The following is a 16,356-nucleotide window of genomic DNA, read 5'->3' on the forward strand; positions in this document are numbered from 1 at the left end:
CATAAAGGACACACATGCCTTTAGTTTGGATACTTTTCGCACAACCATTAAAGCTACAATTATCACATTACTAGATGAAAGTAAACAACTGAAAATAAACTAACTTAAAGCAAACAAAACTCAGAAATTAATGTAAAATTAAAACTATAACATAAAAATTATTAATATGTTCCTTGGGTTGCCTCCTAAGCAGCGCTCGTTTATTGTCATTAGCTCGACGCCTACTTCCCCCCTGCTATGGGGAGTACTTTAGCTTCCACACCTTGTTGCTCATCTTTTCCAAAACCAATAAACCATCTTTTTCATAGATATGGGCTACTTTGTCCCACAAGTCACTTCCAACTTCCATATCCTTACCTCATTATTGCTTTCTCTTCTTTCTCATGGCTTTTGGAATGGAAATATGAGTTTTTCTGCTCAGGGATGCTAATGGAGGTGATACCATTTGAGATGGCCTTCTTGAGATTTTTTCTGATGTTGGCGTGTTACTTTGGCCTTTCACATTTGTCTTGATCATGCCTACTTGATAGTGATTTTCTTTTTCTACCTCTAGCTTCCTGTTTTCAAGCACATTCAAGGTTTCTTCATCATCATAAACTTTTAAAGTCAGTGTACCACATTCTATGTCGAAATTGCATCGACTTATCTGCATGAATGGTTGACCCAGAATGATAGGTGTCTCTTCATCTTCAGGTATGTCCATGATCACAAAATCAACATGAAAGCTAAATTCCTCTATTATCACCAGTACGTCTTCCACTATCCCATATGCATTCTTTATGGAGTGATCTATAAATTTCAAATTTGTCCTTGTATCGTTGACTTTTCCAATACCAAGCCTTTGATAGATTGACAATGTCATTAGGCTCATTCTAGCTCCTGAATCAATAAGTACCTTCTTGAAAGTTATGTCTTTTATAGTGCATGGGACTGTGACAGATCCAAGATCCTTTTACTTGATTGGGGTTCTCCTACTTGGTGATATAGCACTACATTTTTCATTAACAGTTACCGACCCATCTCCTATTGGTCCTTTTCTAGAGATTACCTATTTCATGAATTTTTGGTACATGGGCATTTGCTCAAGTGCTTCAAACAAAGGCATATTGACCTCTAACTTTTTGAACACTGTGATGAATTTCTCAAAGTATTTCTCTTTTGGATCCTTCTTTGTCACTCTCTGAGGGTAAGGTAGCTTAATCACTGGTTTAGCCTTTTTTTTTCTTCAGTTGGCTTTACTAATGGTATAACTTCTTCTTCTTCTTTCTTATTTTCCCTAACTTCCAGATCTACCTCTATGACATGGTCATCCTTTGTTGGCTTCTCCTCTTCATCTTTAGCAACTTTCTGACTTCTTGTTGTGACTGCATTAACATTCTCATGATGTCTCGGATTTTGTACTGTTGCACTCGGAAGGGTGCCTTGAGCTTGATTTGTGAGTTGTTGTGTTATCTGACCCATCTGAACTTCAAGATTTTTTATAGGAGCAGTAGTGTTCCTCAAATTATTTCTTGTTTCTTCTTGGAACTGGGAATTTTGAGCTTCCATCTTTTCAATGGCAAGTTCCCAATCATCCTTTTTGGGTGCTTGTTGTTGATACTGCTGTTGTTGTAGAGGATATTATTGTTGATGTTGATATTGTTGTGGTCGGTTCTTATCTTGAGTGGGACCCTACTTTTGCACATTCCCTTGTTGATCTTTCCAGGAGAAATTTGGATGATTCTTCCAACCTGGATTATAAGTGTTAGAATAAGAGTTGTTCTGCTTTAGAAATTTTATCTCTTCAATTTGTTGCGTGGTTGCAACACATTGTATGGCAAAATGGGGCCCCCCACAGATCTCACAATTAACAACTTGAACAGGTTTAACTTGGGCTACTTATCGAGTACCTATATTCTTAGCCTTAAGTCTTCTCCCAACTTCAGCAGCAACTTGGTCTTCTACCTTCACAACCTAATTGGCAAGTTTTAAATCAATCACACCCTCTCTAGTTTACTCACACTCAGGTCATATAACTCCAAATGTTCGTTTGCAGCAATGGCTTCTATGATCTTCTTGATACCAGTGGCTGTTGTAAAATTGGATGAGCCACCAAAATTTGTTTTAATAAGTTATTTGGTCTTCATTCTAAGACCATTTACAAACATCTGCATTTGTTCGGTCTTATCCAAATTATGATTAGGACATGCAACCAGTAACCTTTTGAATCTCTTATAAGCATCACCCAGTGATTCCCCTTCCTTCTGCTTAAAATTCACAATATCATATCTTTTTTGAATATAAACAGAAGCAAGAAAATACTCATTCACAAAAGTTGTTTCCATTTGTTCCAACATTGTAATACTTCCAGCTGGTAATGAGTAAAACCACTCTTCGGCGTCTTCAGCTAGAGTGAACGGGAACATTATCAATTTTTTGCTTCTTCAATGTGCCCCTCAATCTTCAAAGTAGTGCTCATAGTAAGAAACCTTTGCAAGTGTTTATTTGCATCTTCATTTATTTTTTCTGTAAAAGGCCTATTTTCAAGCTGGCGGGTGGTTGTTGGGTGTGTCATACCCTAAATTTGCTCCTCCTAAATGCATTCATTTACATTTCAAGCATTTGTAGTTATCAATTTGCAACCACTCATTTACATAAATTTATTGAGTGTTTCAGCTGCAATATGTTTCATGATCATTTCATCTGGTTAAGATCCAATTTCCATGCATAAGTCAGAATTCATTAATCAAGGAGAAATTAGTTTTTGTTGTGTCGCTTTGTTAAGACCAGTGCATACATTCTTATCATACATACATATTTCATCCATACACCATTTCATTCAATTTAGAATAGTTGTAAGTATCATGCCATTTTAATTTACCATCCATGATCATTTATTATCACAATTCCTTTTAACAAGTAAAGTCTTAATGTTTGACTTTTGTTTGGAATATGGATTTTAAATAAATAAATGTAGTTTTTCAGCTTGAGTCGTGTTTTTATTCTATTTTTGAGAAAGATCATAAAAAGGTTCGATTTCCTTTAGAACTTAGTTTTAATTCATGTTTTGTTGAAAAAAAAAGGTTGATAAAAGTTTTTAAAAAAAGGGGATCTACATTTATATTCATCCATGCATTGATTCACATTCCACCACCAAATCATGAACCATAAGTTTTCTTTTGTTTTTCAAATAAATCAATTAAAAATTATACAAAAAATCTTACAAGTTACATAATGGAACAAGTTATACCACGTTCTATTGAGTTTGGTTACTTTTGAACTTAGGCCTAAGTGATATGTATCTAAGACCTAACAATTTAATTCTTCAAAATTCCAAGCATAACATTTCTTCATCTTCAAGTCCTTCACTAATCCTCTTTGCAACAAGAAATCTCCATTCGTGTTCACCTAGCACCAAGAGAATGAGTATGTCATGTAGCAAGTCAAAAATGTCACAAAGGTTAAACTTCAAGTACGATACATGATTTTTTATGTAATAATTAGCAAATTTAAATTTCAAAAAAGAGATGGAAGTAAAAGTACATTAATTTGTAAATAATAGTAAAATCTTCATTGTCACAAAGGGACAAACTCAGCAAGACAAAAAAGGTACATCAACCCCAATTTCACCAAAATAGCAAAAACATACACCTAACAGATTTGATTCCTCTCCACTATTCCACCTTCATCATCATGCATCAGATTAAACCCTAATTTCTTCCCATATAAATTCAAAAGAAAATTAGAGATAAGGGGCAGATTTTTTTCATAAGAGAAATTTGGATACACAAAAAACCTAAGATTGTTACATAATACATATAAAAAAAAATCTTTCAGTAACCCTTAGAAAAATCGGAAGCAACATATCCAGTGGACATAGAGAAGCAGAAATAACAACAAGCAAGAGGAAGAGATTACCTGGTTTTCATGAGTGAGTTATCCTTTGCCTTTTACTTCTTTAGCTACTGTAACTTCATGTGGTTGGTGTTTTTTTCTTGAATAGCTCGTTTGGTTGCAAGTATCCCGTCACGAACATGCAAATGGTCGAAGCCATTGGCTGTTCTCACCAACATCATCGTCACCAGCGATGAGGCCGGAACCGCGGCCGTAGAAAACGCCTTGGACGCCGTGTGCATCACACGGACCATGAATGGTTGGAGCCGCAAGCGTCTTCTCATCAGCGCCGCCAGCATAGGTGATGAAGCTGGAATCACGATCGGGATCACAATGATTTGGTTGCGATTCCGTGACGCCACTTCTTGAACATCGAAGGAGAATCCATTACCGGTAAGGATCGAGTGTGCGATCTTGAGAACAAGGGATTCGATGTGGGACTGGACGGAAGAAAGGGAAAGGTCGGCGACTTCGCGACAGTGGAAGGGGAGTGAGAAGGCCAGAATCGCGAATTAAGTTTTGGATCTGGTTTCCGTGTTCGTTTCTTTGGCTATTTCTTTGAAAAGAACTTGAAAATTTAGTTCCAGCAGAGAAACTAGGAGAGTCATGCGAATGTTCTTTTTTTCTTTATGTTAGTGGGAAACGTTTTACTATTCCCATGACCATCAATGTTCTGCCCCCTTTTTTTGTTCTTGTTGTTTGGCTCGAGGTCTATAGTGACCGTTGGTTTTTTAGTGGTTGGAACATTCATTACCTGCTGAAGATTTGTTTTCAACTTGGGGTTCGATTGGACAGGGGGGCGGCAGCTTCTCATTATGTTTAGGATTCCTAAAATTTTCGTCATCATTAAGTGGATTGGACCGGGTCCGACCCGCCCTAAGTACGCAGGCCCATCCGCTCATGTGCGGCCCAATTCTTTTATTTTTTTAAAAAAATTATTCTTCACAGTTTTATATGTACCTGCAGATGCATCCAACTTCCAATTAACCATTCTTGGCCTAGTGGTTGAAACTTCCTTTGTTTCCCACTAGGTCTTGGGTTTGATTCCTGCCTTGATTGTTTTCTCATTCCCTCATTTTTATTTCTCGTAGATTCATATTTCTCAATTCTCTTTTCTTCTATGTTTATTTTATTTAGGTTTATCACTTTGGTATCTCCATTTAGTTCAAATTATTCCAAAACTCTATTGTTTTATTATTTTTTCTATTTTTCGTTTTTTAGGCGTCAAAATGAAACTTATATTTTATTCATATACTTATTTATTATTTATAATCAACATATTTAGGTCTACCCCACATCAAACCTTCTCTTTAAAAACGCTTCAATATTCAAATCATTTTCGTAAGAAAATGGAAGAAAAAGATTACCCTGGATGGAATATCTAGTCGTAATCTCGAATGTTAGGCCTAAGTTGTAAGAGCTTGCAAGCCATAAGTGTTCGTCTTCCCTCTAAAATATTTGTAAATATTCAAACGTATTTTTCTCAATAAAATCTGAAGAAAAGGATTACCCTGGATGGAATATCCAGTCGTAATCCCGAATGCTAGGCCCAAGTTGTAAGAGCTTGCATGCCATAAGTGTTCGTCTTCCCTATAAAATATTTGTAAATATTCAAACGTCTCTTCTCAATAAAATTGAAAGAAAAAGACTACCTGGGTGAAAGGTCCAGACGTAATCCCGAGTGTTAGACCCAAGTTGTAAGAGTTTGCAAGTCATAAATACTCGTCTTTCAAGCCCTAAAACACATTCAACCAATCAAACTCTTTTTTCGCCGCCGTGCGGTCTTTAAAACTTTTTCATAAACGAAAGACATCTTGTCTTAAGGTGATGCAAAGAAATGCTTCGAACATAATTGTTGAGTTGAGATAAGTGACATTTTTCTGAATGTTGATTTGTAAATCCATTCGATGTGTGGTATATGTAACACCCTTCTAAAATACCCCAAATATTTAATTAAAATAATAAACATATATCAGAGTAATTATGCAGTTAAGGGTGTCACACAATCATTCACACCATATTCCAAATAATTGTCATGCTCTTTAATTAATCAATTAAACATTTGCATAAATCGCAGCGGATATAAATCAAATTAATCAAAACATGTAACATACTACATGTAAACTGGTTCAATAATCTTTAACAACATAATTAAAAGGTTCCCTCCCGATGTTACATCTATCAGAGCATGACCCACTAAGGAGACTACACTAGACTCCAAGCATTAGCTCCTACTCAACTCAATTCTCGTTACCTGAAAAATAGTTGTAAGGGTGAGTTCCTCAATCAATATAATAAGCATTATAGAATATAATGTCATGTTAAATAATTTAACACGTTAATCACCCTAATCCAACATACAATCAGTAACAGCACATCAGCTCACATCATACTCAACACCAACATAAAGCACAAGTATAATCTCAATTCATACTCCATAACAACACAAACACACGTATAATATTGGAATACATCCATTCATATTATACGCCATACATACATTATGCAATGAGACTCCACACATGCGGTACCGACTATTCTTGAACATATAGTTCAAGCTCACCGATCAATTCAGATGCGGCTACTAAGCTCACTAGTCCCACTCATTTGAGATCTAATGACTCACTCACTAATTCCTCACCATGGGAATTAGCTACAGCCCCAAAGGCTAGACTATGCACACTAATCATCTAGTATGCAAACATCAACAACAAATCCACAATGATTCACTCACTAATTCCTCACCATGGGAATTAGCTACAGCCCCAGAGGCTATGCCATGCACGCTAATCATCTAGCAATGCAACATCAACAACAATTCAAGAATAGACATATGCTCACACTCTAAGCCATACAACAGTCCATTCACACATACATGCATAATATATACATTCACGTCAGTATGCATATCATCATACATCATCAACACATGTATCAACACATCATTATCATGTAAATCAATTAAACACAGTATTAGCACACTCTACTAATACCGATACTGCTCAAAACAGCGGGATATAATCCCTATTACATCATACGCCAACATAGGCCAACTCTCAATTAGGCACACAACATTTAAAACACCAATTTTCCACTCTGCAACAGTGTTAACCGGTTAACGCCCTGGGTTAACCGGTTAACGCAACACAACACGCCTCCTGTCCCAAAACTTAACAGTGTTAACCGGTTAACGCCCTGGGTTAACCGGTTAACGCAGCACAAACAACAATATTTCAGCAATCACAACAGTGTTAACCGGTTAACGCCCTGGGTTAACCGGTTAACGCAAGCAAAACAGCACATTTTCACAATTCAAAACAGTGTTAACCGGTTAACACCCTGGGTTAACCGGTTAACGCAAGACAGAAGCTGTTCCTGCGCTAACTCAAGGCAGAATGCAGAATTCTCCGCATTTTCCGCCGTTGGAGGACTTCCGGACCTCCGATTCCGATTCCGTAAAAAGCTATACGTTCGGAATTTCACAACTAACCCAAACACAGATTCAATTTCAGTCTAAATACAATTTATCCAACATAATTCTTCAGCATCAACAATCCCAATTAGGGTCAAATTAACGGCTTATCACTACCCATCACATATTATCCCATAATACCCATTAATCGACGATAAACCCCCCTTACCTGATTACTCCGGCAAATCTTTGAGCTCCAAGCTTTTCTCTCTTCAACCTTCAGCCCTTGCTCTGTCTCTTTGCCCTTTTCCTCTTTCACGATCGTCTCTCTGTTTTCACGTGAAACTTTCTTTTTACCAAATGGGATTCTCTCTCTTATTTCCAACATATATATATTTTCCAATAATAATAATAATCCAATAATAATAATAAATTTCCAATTATTTAATTAAATTAATAAATATATTATTAACTCAATTTAAATAATTATTTTATTATTATCGGGGTGTTACAACTCTCCCCCACTAAAAGAGTTTTCGTCCTCGAAAACATACCTCAAGCGAACAACTCTGGGTAAGACTCCTTCATCTTACTCTCCAGTTCCCAAGTCACATTGCCACCTGCTGGTCCTCCCCAAGCTACCTTCACCAAGGCAATCTCTTTACCCCGCAACTGCTTCAACTCTCGATCCTCGATCCTCATAGGTGATGTTTCAACAGTCAGGTTATCTCTCACCTGTACATCATCTACTTGGACTACATGCGACGGATCATGAATGTACCTCCTCAACTGAGACACATGAAAAACCTCATGCAAATTCGCAAGCGACGGCGGTAAAGCGATACGATAGGCTACTTCCCCTATCCTCTCCAAAATCTGATAAGGACCAATAAATCGAGGTGTCAACTTCTTCGACTTCAAAGCTCGACCAACACCAGTTATCGGAGTAACACGAAGAAACACATGATCTCCCTCTTGGAACTCAAGTGACTTCCTCCTCTTATCATGATAACTCTTCTGACGACTCTGAGCAATTCTCATCTTCTCCTGAATCATCTTAATCTTTTCCGTAGTCTGTTGAACAATCTCCGGTCCAACCACAACACTCTCACCGGACTCATACCAACATAAAGGTGTCCGACATCTCCTACCATACAAAGCTTCAAACGGTGCCATACCAATGCTCGAATGAAAACTATTGTTGTAGGTAAACTCAATCAAAGGCAAATAGCAATCCCAAGCGCCTCCCTTTTCCAAAACACAAGCTCTCAAAAGATCCTCTAGTGACTGAATCGTCCTCTCAGTCTGACCATCAGTGTGCGGATGATATGCAGAACTCAATCTCAGCTTAGTTCCCAAAGCTCTCTGCAAACCTTCCCAGAACTTCGATGTAAATCTAGGATCTCTGTCCGAAACAATACTCGACGGAATACCATGCAAACTTACAACCTTCTCAATATACAACTCAGCCAATCTCTCTAGCGGATAATCCATTCTGATCGGAATCAAATGAGCCGATTTTGTCAACCTGTCAACAATCACCCAAATGGCTTCAAAGTTCTTATTTGTCCTCGGCAAACCAGAAACAAAATCCATACTGATACTATCCCACTTCCACTCTGGAATAGCCAACGGTTGCATTAGCCCAGACGGCTTCTGATGCTCAATCTTTGACTTCTGACAAGTCAAACAGGAATAAACAAAACTCGCAATTTCTCTTTTCATCCCCGGCCACCAAAATAACTTTTTCAAATCATGATACATCTTCGTAGCTCCAGGATGAATACTCAAGCCACTACGATGTCCTTCCTCAAGAATACTCTTCTTAAGCTCAGTAACATCCGGAATACACACCCGACTACCAAATTTCAAAATACCATTCTCATCAACTCTGAATTCACCACCTTGGCCTTGATTCACTAAGGTCAACTTATCACCCAAAAACACATCGGATTTCTGACCCTCTCTGATCTCATCCAGTATACCACTTGTTAACTTCAACATTCCCAATTTAACACTATTGTGAGTACTCTCACACACCAAACTCAAGTCTCTAAACTGCTCAATTAAATCCAATTCTCTAACCATTAACATAGACATATGTAATGATTTCCGACTCAACGCATCAGCCACTACATTTGCTTTACCCGGATGGTAATTCAAACCAAAGTCATAATCCTTCAGAAATTCTAACCATCTCCTCTGTCTCATATTCAGCTCTTTCTGATCAAACAAATACTTTAAACTTTTATGGTCACTGAAAACCTCAAATCTCGACCCGTACAAGTAATGTCTCCACAATTTCAGAATGAATACCACAGCTGCCAACTCTAAATCGTGTGTCGGATAGTTCCTCTCATGAACCCTCAACTGTCTCGAAGCATAAGCTATAACCTGCTTATTCTGCATCAACACACCACCCAAACCCAACAATGAAGCATCACAGTAAACCTCAAATGGTTCCGACGAACTCGGTAATATCAGAATAGGAGCAGTAGTCAACCTTCTCTTTAACTCTTGGAAACCTCCTTCACATTTTGAGTCCCAAACAAATGCTTGCCCCTTTCTAGTCAACATCGTCAACGGTAACGCCAACTTAGAAAATCCCTCAATAAACTTCCTATAATAACCAGCCAAACCAAGGAAACTTCGAATCTCAGCAACAGACTTCGGAGCTTCCCACTTAGATACCGCTTCTATCTTAGAAGGATCCACAGCAACACCACCTCTTGAAATCACATGACCAAGAAAACTAACCTCTTCTAACCAAAATTCACATTTAGAGAGTTTAGCAAATAACTTCTTTTCTCGTAGGACTTCTAAAACCACTCTCAAATGCTCAGCATGCTCTTCTTCAGATTTCGAATACACCAAAATGTCATCAATAAACACCACAACAAACTGATCTAGGTACGGATGGAAAATCCTATTCATATACTCCATAAATACTCCAGGCGCATTAGTCACACCAAAAGGCATTACAGAATACTCATAATGTCCATACCTTGTTCTGAAAGCAGTCTTCTGAATATCCTCAGTTTTCACACGTATCTGATGATACCCAGATCTCAAATCTATCTTGCTGAACACACTCGCACCAACCAACTGATCCATCAAATCATCAATCCTCGGCAAAGGATACCGATTCTTGATTGTCACTTTATTCAGTTGCCTGTAGTCCACACACAACCTCATAGTACCTTCTTTCTTTTTAACCAACAACACTGGTGCACCCCACGGTGACACACTCGGACGAATAAATTTCTTATCCAACAGATCCTCCAGCTGACTCTTCAATTCAGCTAACTCAACAGCAGACATACGGTACGGAGCCATCGATATCGGTCTAGTACCAGGTACCAAATCAATCGAGAACTCAACTTCACGCTCTGGCGGCAATTCATTCACTTCTTCAGGAAACACATCAGGAAAATCACACACCACAGCTAGATCGCCAATCACCAGTTTATCTTTAGCCTCCAGAGTCGCTAACAGCATAAACAACTCTGCCCCATCTACTACTGCCTCATTCACCTGCCTCGCTGATAGAAACAAACTTTTTCCTTCCTCAACCTCAGGGAATATCACAGTCCTATCAAAACAATTGATAGAAACTCGGTTAAACACCAACCAGTTCATTCCCAAGATAACATCAATCTGCACTAGTGGAAGACACACAAGGTCTATCCCAAAGTCTCTACCAAAAATACTCAAAGGACAGCTCAAGCAAACTGAAGTAGTAGTCACTGAACCCTTTGCAGGAGTATCAATCACCATACTACCATACATCTCAGATATCTCTAACTTAAGTTTCACAGCACAATCCAAAGATATAAAGGAATGAGTAGCACCGGTGTCAATAATAGCTACAAGAGGAAAGCCATTAATATAACACGTACCTCGGATCAAACGATCATCTGCAGAAGTCTCAGAACCCGATAAAGCAAAGACCTTGCCTCCTGACTGATTCTCTTTCTTCGGCTTAGGACACTGTGGACTGATATGGCCCAACTCTCCACAGTTGAAACAAGTTACAGTCTTCAACCGGCACTCTGCAGCCAAATGACCACCTTTGCCACACTTGAAACACTTCATCTCAGCACTGGTACACTCATGGACACGATGTCCAGCCCGACCACATCTATAACACTTAGCAGGAGCACTAGAGTCTCCCCCACTAGGCCTCTTCATCCCACTCTGCTTCTGGAAACCTTTGCCAACTGCATACGGTTTTCCACGATCATTCTGATTCTTGCCTTTCCTATCAACCCTCTGTTGATAGCTCTCTGCTCTGGCTTTGGAATCCTGTTCAAAAATCCTGCAACAGTCAACCAAGTCAGAAAACACTCTGATCCGCTGATATCCAATAGCCTGCTTGATCTCGGGACGCAACCCGTTCTCAAACTTCACACATTTCGAAAATTCTCCAGCAGCCTCATTATAAGGAGTATAATACTTTGACAGCTCTGTGAACTTAGCAGCATACTCAGTAACAGACCTGTTACCCTGCTTCAATTCCAAGAACTCTATCTCTTTCTTTCCTCTGACATCCTCTGGAAAGTACTTCCTCAGAAATCTCTCTCTGAATACAGCCCAAGTGATCTCAGCATTCCCAGCATTTTCCAACTCAGTGCGGGTAGCAACCCACCAATCATCAGCTTCTTCTGACAGCATATGCGTACCGAACCTGACCTTCTGGTTATCGGCACACTCTGTTACTCGGAAGATTCTCTCTATCTCCTTCAACCACTTCTGAGCACCATCTGGATCGTATGCTCCCTTGAACATTGGAGGATTGTTCTTCTGGAACTCACTCAGTTGACGAGCAGCTCCCATTCCCACAACATTCGGATTTCCTCCAAGTACTCCAGCTAGCATACCCAGAGCCTCAGCAATCGCAGCATCATCTCTACCTCTTCCAGCCATCTCTATTCTGAAAACCCAAACAAACTAAAACAATAAGTACTGATAGGGTTACACAACACCTATACCGTACAGGGAAACAGAATAATTACGTCTCGACTCGACCGACTATGCTCTGATACCACTAATGTAACACCCTTCTAAAATACCCCAAATATTTAATTAAAATAATAAACATATATCAGAGTAATTATGCAGTTAAGGGTGTCACACAATCATTCACACCATATTCCAAATAATTGTCATGCTCTTTAATTAATCAATTAAACATTTGCATAAATCGCAGCGGATATAAATCAAATTAATCAAAACATGTAACATACTACATGTAAACTGGTTCAATAATCTTTAACAACATAATTAAAAGGTTCCCTCCCGATGTTACATCTATCAGAGCATGACCCACTAAGGAGACTACACTAGACTCCAAGCATTAGCTCCTACTCAACTCAATTCTCGTTACCTGAAAAATAGTTGTAAGGGTGAGTTCCTCAATCAATATAATAAGCATTATAGAATATAATGTCATGTTAAATAATTTAACACGTTAATCACCCTAATCCAACATACAATCAGTAACAGCACATCAGCTCACATCATACTCAACACCAACATAAAGCACAAGTATAATCTCAATTCATACTCCATAACAACACAAACACACGTATAATATTGGAATACATCCATTCATATTATACGCCATACATACATTATGCAATGAGACTCCACACATGCGGTACCGACTATTCTTGAACATATAGTTCAAGCTCACCGATCAATCCAGATGCGGCTACTAAGCTCACTAGTCCCACTCATTTGAGATCTAATGACTCACTCACTAATTCCTCACCATGGGAATTAGCTACAGCCCCAAAGGCTAGACTATGCACACTAATCATCTAGTATGCAAACATCAACAACAAATCCACAATGATTCACTCACTAATTCCTCACCATGGGAATTAGCTACAGCCCCAGAGGCTATGCCATGCACGCTAATCATCTAGCAATGCAACATCAACAACAATTCAAGAATAGACATATGCTCACACTCTAAGCCATACAACAGTCCATTCACACATACATGCATAATATATACATTCACGTCAGTATGCATATCATCATACATCATCAACACATGTATCAACACATCATTATCATGTAAATCAATTAAACACAGTATTAGCACACTCTACTAATACCGATACTGCTCAAAACAGCGGGATATAATCCCTATTACATCATACGCCAACATAGGCCAACTCTCAATTAGGCACACAACATTTAAAACACCAATTTTCCACTCTGCAACAGTGTTAACCGGTTAACGCCCTGGGTTAACCGGTTAACGCAACACAACACGCCTCCTGTCCCAAAACTTAACAGTGTTAACCGGTTAACGCCCTGGGTTAACCGGTTAACGCAGCACAAACAGCAATATTTCAGCAATCACAACAGTGTTAACCGGTTAACGCCCTGGGTTAACCGGTTAACGCAAGCAAAACAGCACATTTTCACAATTCAAAACAGTGTTAACCGGTTAACACCCTGGGTTAACCGGTTAACGCAAGACAGAAGCTGTTCCTGCGCTAACTCAAGGCAGAATGCAGAATTCTCCGCATTTTCCGCCGTTGGAGGACTTCCGGACCTCCGATTCCGATTCCGTAAAAAGCTATACGTTCGGAATTTCACAACTAACCCAAACACAGATTCAATTTCAGTCTAAATACAATTTATCCAACATAATTCTTCAGCATCAACAATCCCAATTAGGGTCAAATTAACGGCTTATCACTACCCATCACATATTATCCCATAATACCCATTAATCGACGATAAACCCCCCTTACCTGATTACTCCGGCAAATCTTTGAGCTCCAAGCTTTTCTCTCTTCAACCTTCAGCCCTTGCTCTGTCTCTTTGCCCTTTTCCTCTTTCACGATCGTCTCTCTGTTTTCACGTGAAACTTTCTTTTTACCAAATGGGATTCTCTCTCTTATTTCCAACATATATATATTTCCAATAATAATAATAATCCAATAATAATAATAAAATTTCCAATTATTTAATTAAATTAATAAATATATTATTAACTCAATTTAAATAATTATTTTATTATTATCGGGGTGTTACAGTATACGTCCGCTCCTCACCTGTTTTGGGTAAAACAATGTTTTCGTCGATTAATGCAATATAGCTTTCGTTAAAATCGACCAACAAACAAATATTTTTATACCCAGAACTACGTAAGCCTTGAGTTCTCTATTGAGATACATAGGAGCAGGATTGCGAAATCTTGTCAGGCTCATTAATAAAAAACTTAGATTTAGTCCCCTTCGTTGCAAAATCCAAAACATTCTTCTCTCTTCTGTTCTTTCTTTCCTACCTAATAACTTGATAAGCCTAACATTTCTTAGCTAACACTTACATACACAACTAACCTAATGATTTTCGTTGAGTACAACGGACGTGAGGGGCGCTAATACCTTCCCCTTGCATAATCGACTCCCGAACCCTGATATTGGTTGCAACGACCATAATCATTGTCGTTCTTTCTTGGGTTTTACTGATATTTCCCCTTTTCTTTTTAGGAATAAATAAAGTTCGGTGGCGACTCTGTTCAGTCCATCATGCAAGCGTGCGATTGCGCTTCGCTAAGTCGTGCTCTCATTTTTCGAGGTGCGACAGGGTGTAACTAAAAATTTGGAACATTCATTGGTTGATTCACGATAGTCAAACGTCCCAACGGGGCATTTGCTCCTCCATAGTCCCTAAGGAGTCTTTCTTGTGGTTCAACCATAATTGGATCTTCTCTCTCTTTGTCAGATTTTGTATTTGAGTGCTCAGAAACTTCAATCTCTATTTGTTGTTCGGAAACAAGGATTTCTGCTTCAGAGGCAGCCAATCTTGCTTTCCTAGCTTGTATGAGCTTAGTGTGCAAAGTTCTTTCTAGTTCTGTGTCAAAAGTAAAATCAACTGAGAATTTTCCTTGCATACACATATTAGACAAAGATTAGAAATAATATAAAATGGTCACAAAGATCAAGATAAAAATTTTAAAAAACTGAAAAATAAAAAATTTAGCTGCTTTTAATTGAAATATATCTATGAACTCTATTATCTTTGGCAGTTCCCGACAACGGCGCCAAAAACATGACCGGTAAATTACCAAGTGTACTAATCTGCCAATGTAGTAATAAAAAGGGAAAATCCCCATTATCAATCTCAAGGACTGCTTGACGATACAAAGTTCGAGATTAATTTCAACTAAACAAAAGCTTGGGATTTTTGGGATAGTTTGGTGATATATGAAAGCAATTGCAAATAAAGTTAATAAAGTACGTGAACGGTTAAAACATATATGAGTAGTATGCTAGGGAAGGTGTGTGATTTACTCCTGTAACAACTCTGAATCAATATTGCAACAATAAATATCAATTAATTAATTACCGGTTCTTTAGGGTGTTTACTCCTAAGTCCTTAGTAAGAAAACCTTTAATCATTCATCCTAATGCATATGTCCATAGAGAATTACAGATGAAATTAAGCATTCAATTATCAAGAATATTCTGATTTTTATAGGGTATCCCTAGTCCTAGGTAATATCTACTATAGAATAATCTTAAGCAACGCATTAACAATGGCGGTCCAACCTAATCGTTAACTTTAAGTCAAACCCGTTTGTCCGGTAGAGCAAGCATTAATAACAACAAGAGAATAAATTAATTATGGAAAACAACATTGTTATTGCAAATATAAAATCATAGTTCTTCCAGATTCAAATCAGGGACACCCATAGCATTGGGGGCTTTATCTACTCATAACATTCAATGAAAACAAAATACAAAATTTAGACATTACAGGTACTAAGATGAATTGAATCTTCAATCGCTTCCGTTCATAAAAATCTGCCTTCCACCAAAGCTTATGTGTTCTTCAATATTTCTCTCTGTATTTTTTCTGTTAAAAAAGAAGTCCCTTCAAATGTGGTAATAATCTCCTTTACATATAAAACACCCCATTTTCAGATTCTCCTAGTCAATCAAATGTTTCTGGACAATAAGATCAGGTCTAAAAATAGCTCATTCCACAATAATTTCCAAATATGACTTAAAAACGGAAAGTTTCTGAAAATCACATGACTGCCT

This window comes from Lathyrus oleraceus, chromosome 7 (assembly GCF_024323335.1).
Source record: "Lathyrus oleraceus cultivar Zhongwan6 chromosome 7, CAAS_Psat_ZW6_1.0, whole genome shotgun sequence".
Taxonomy (NCBI): domain Eukaryota; kingdom Viridiplantae; phylum Streptophyta; class Magnoliopsida; order Fabales; family Fabaceae; genus Lathyrus; species Lathyrus oleraceus.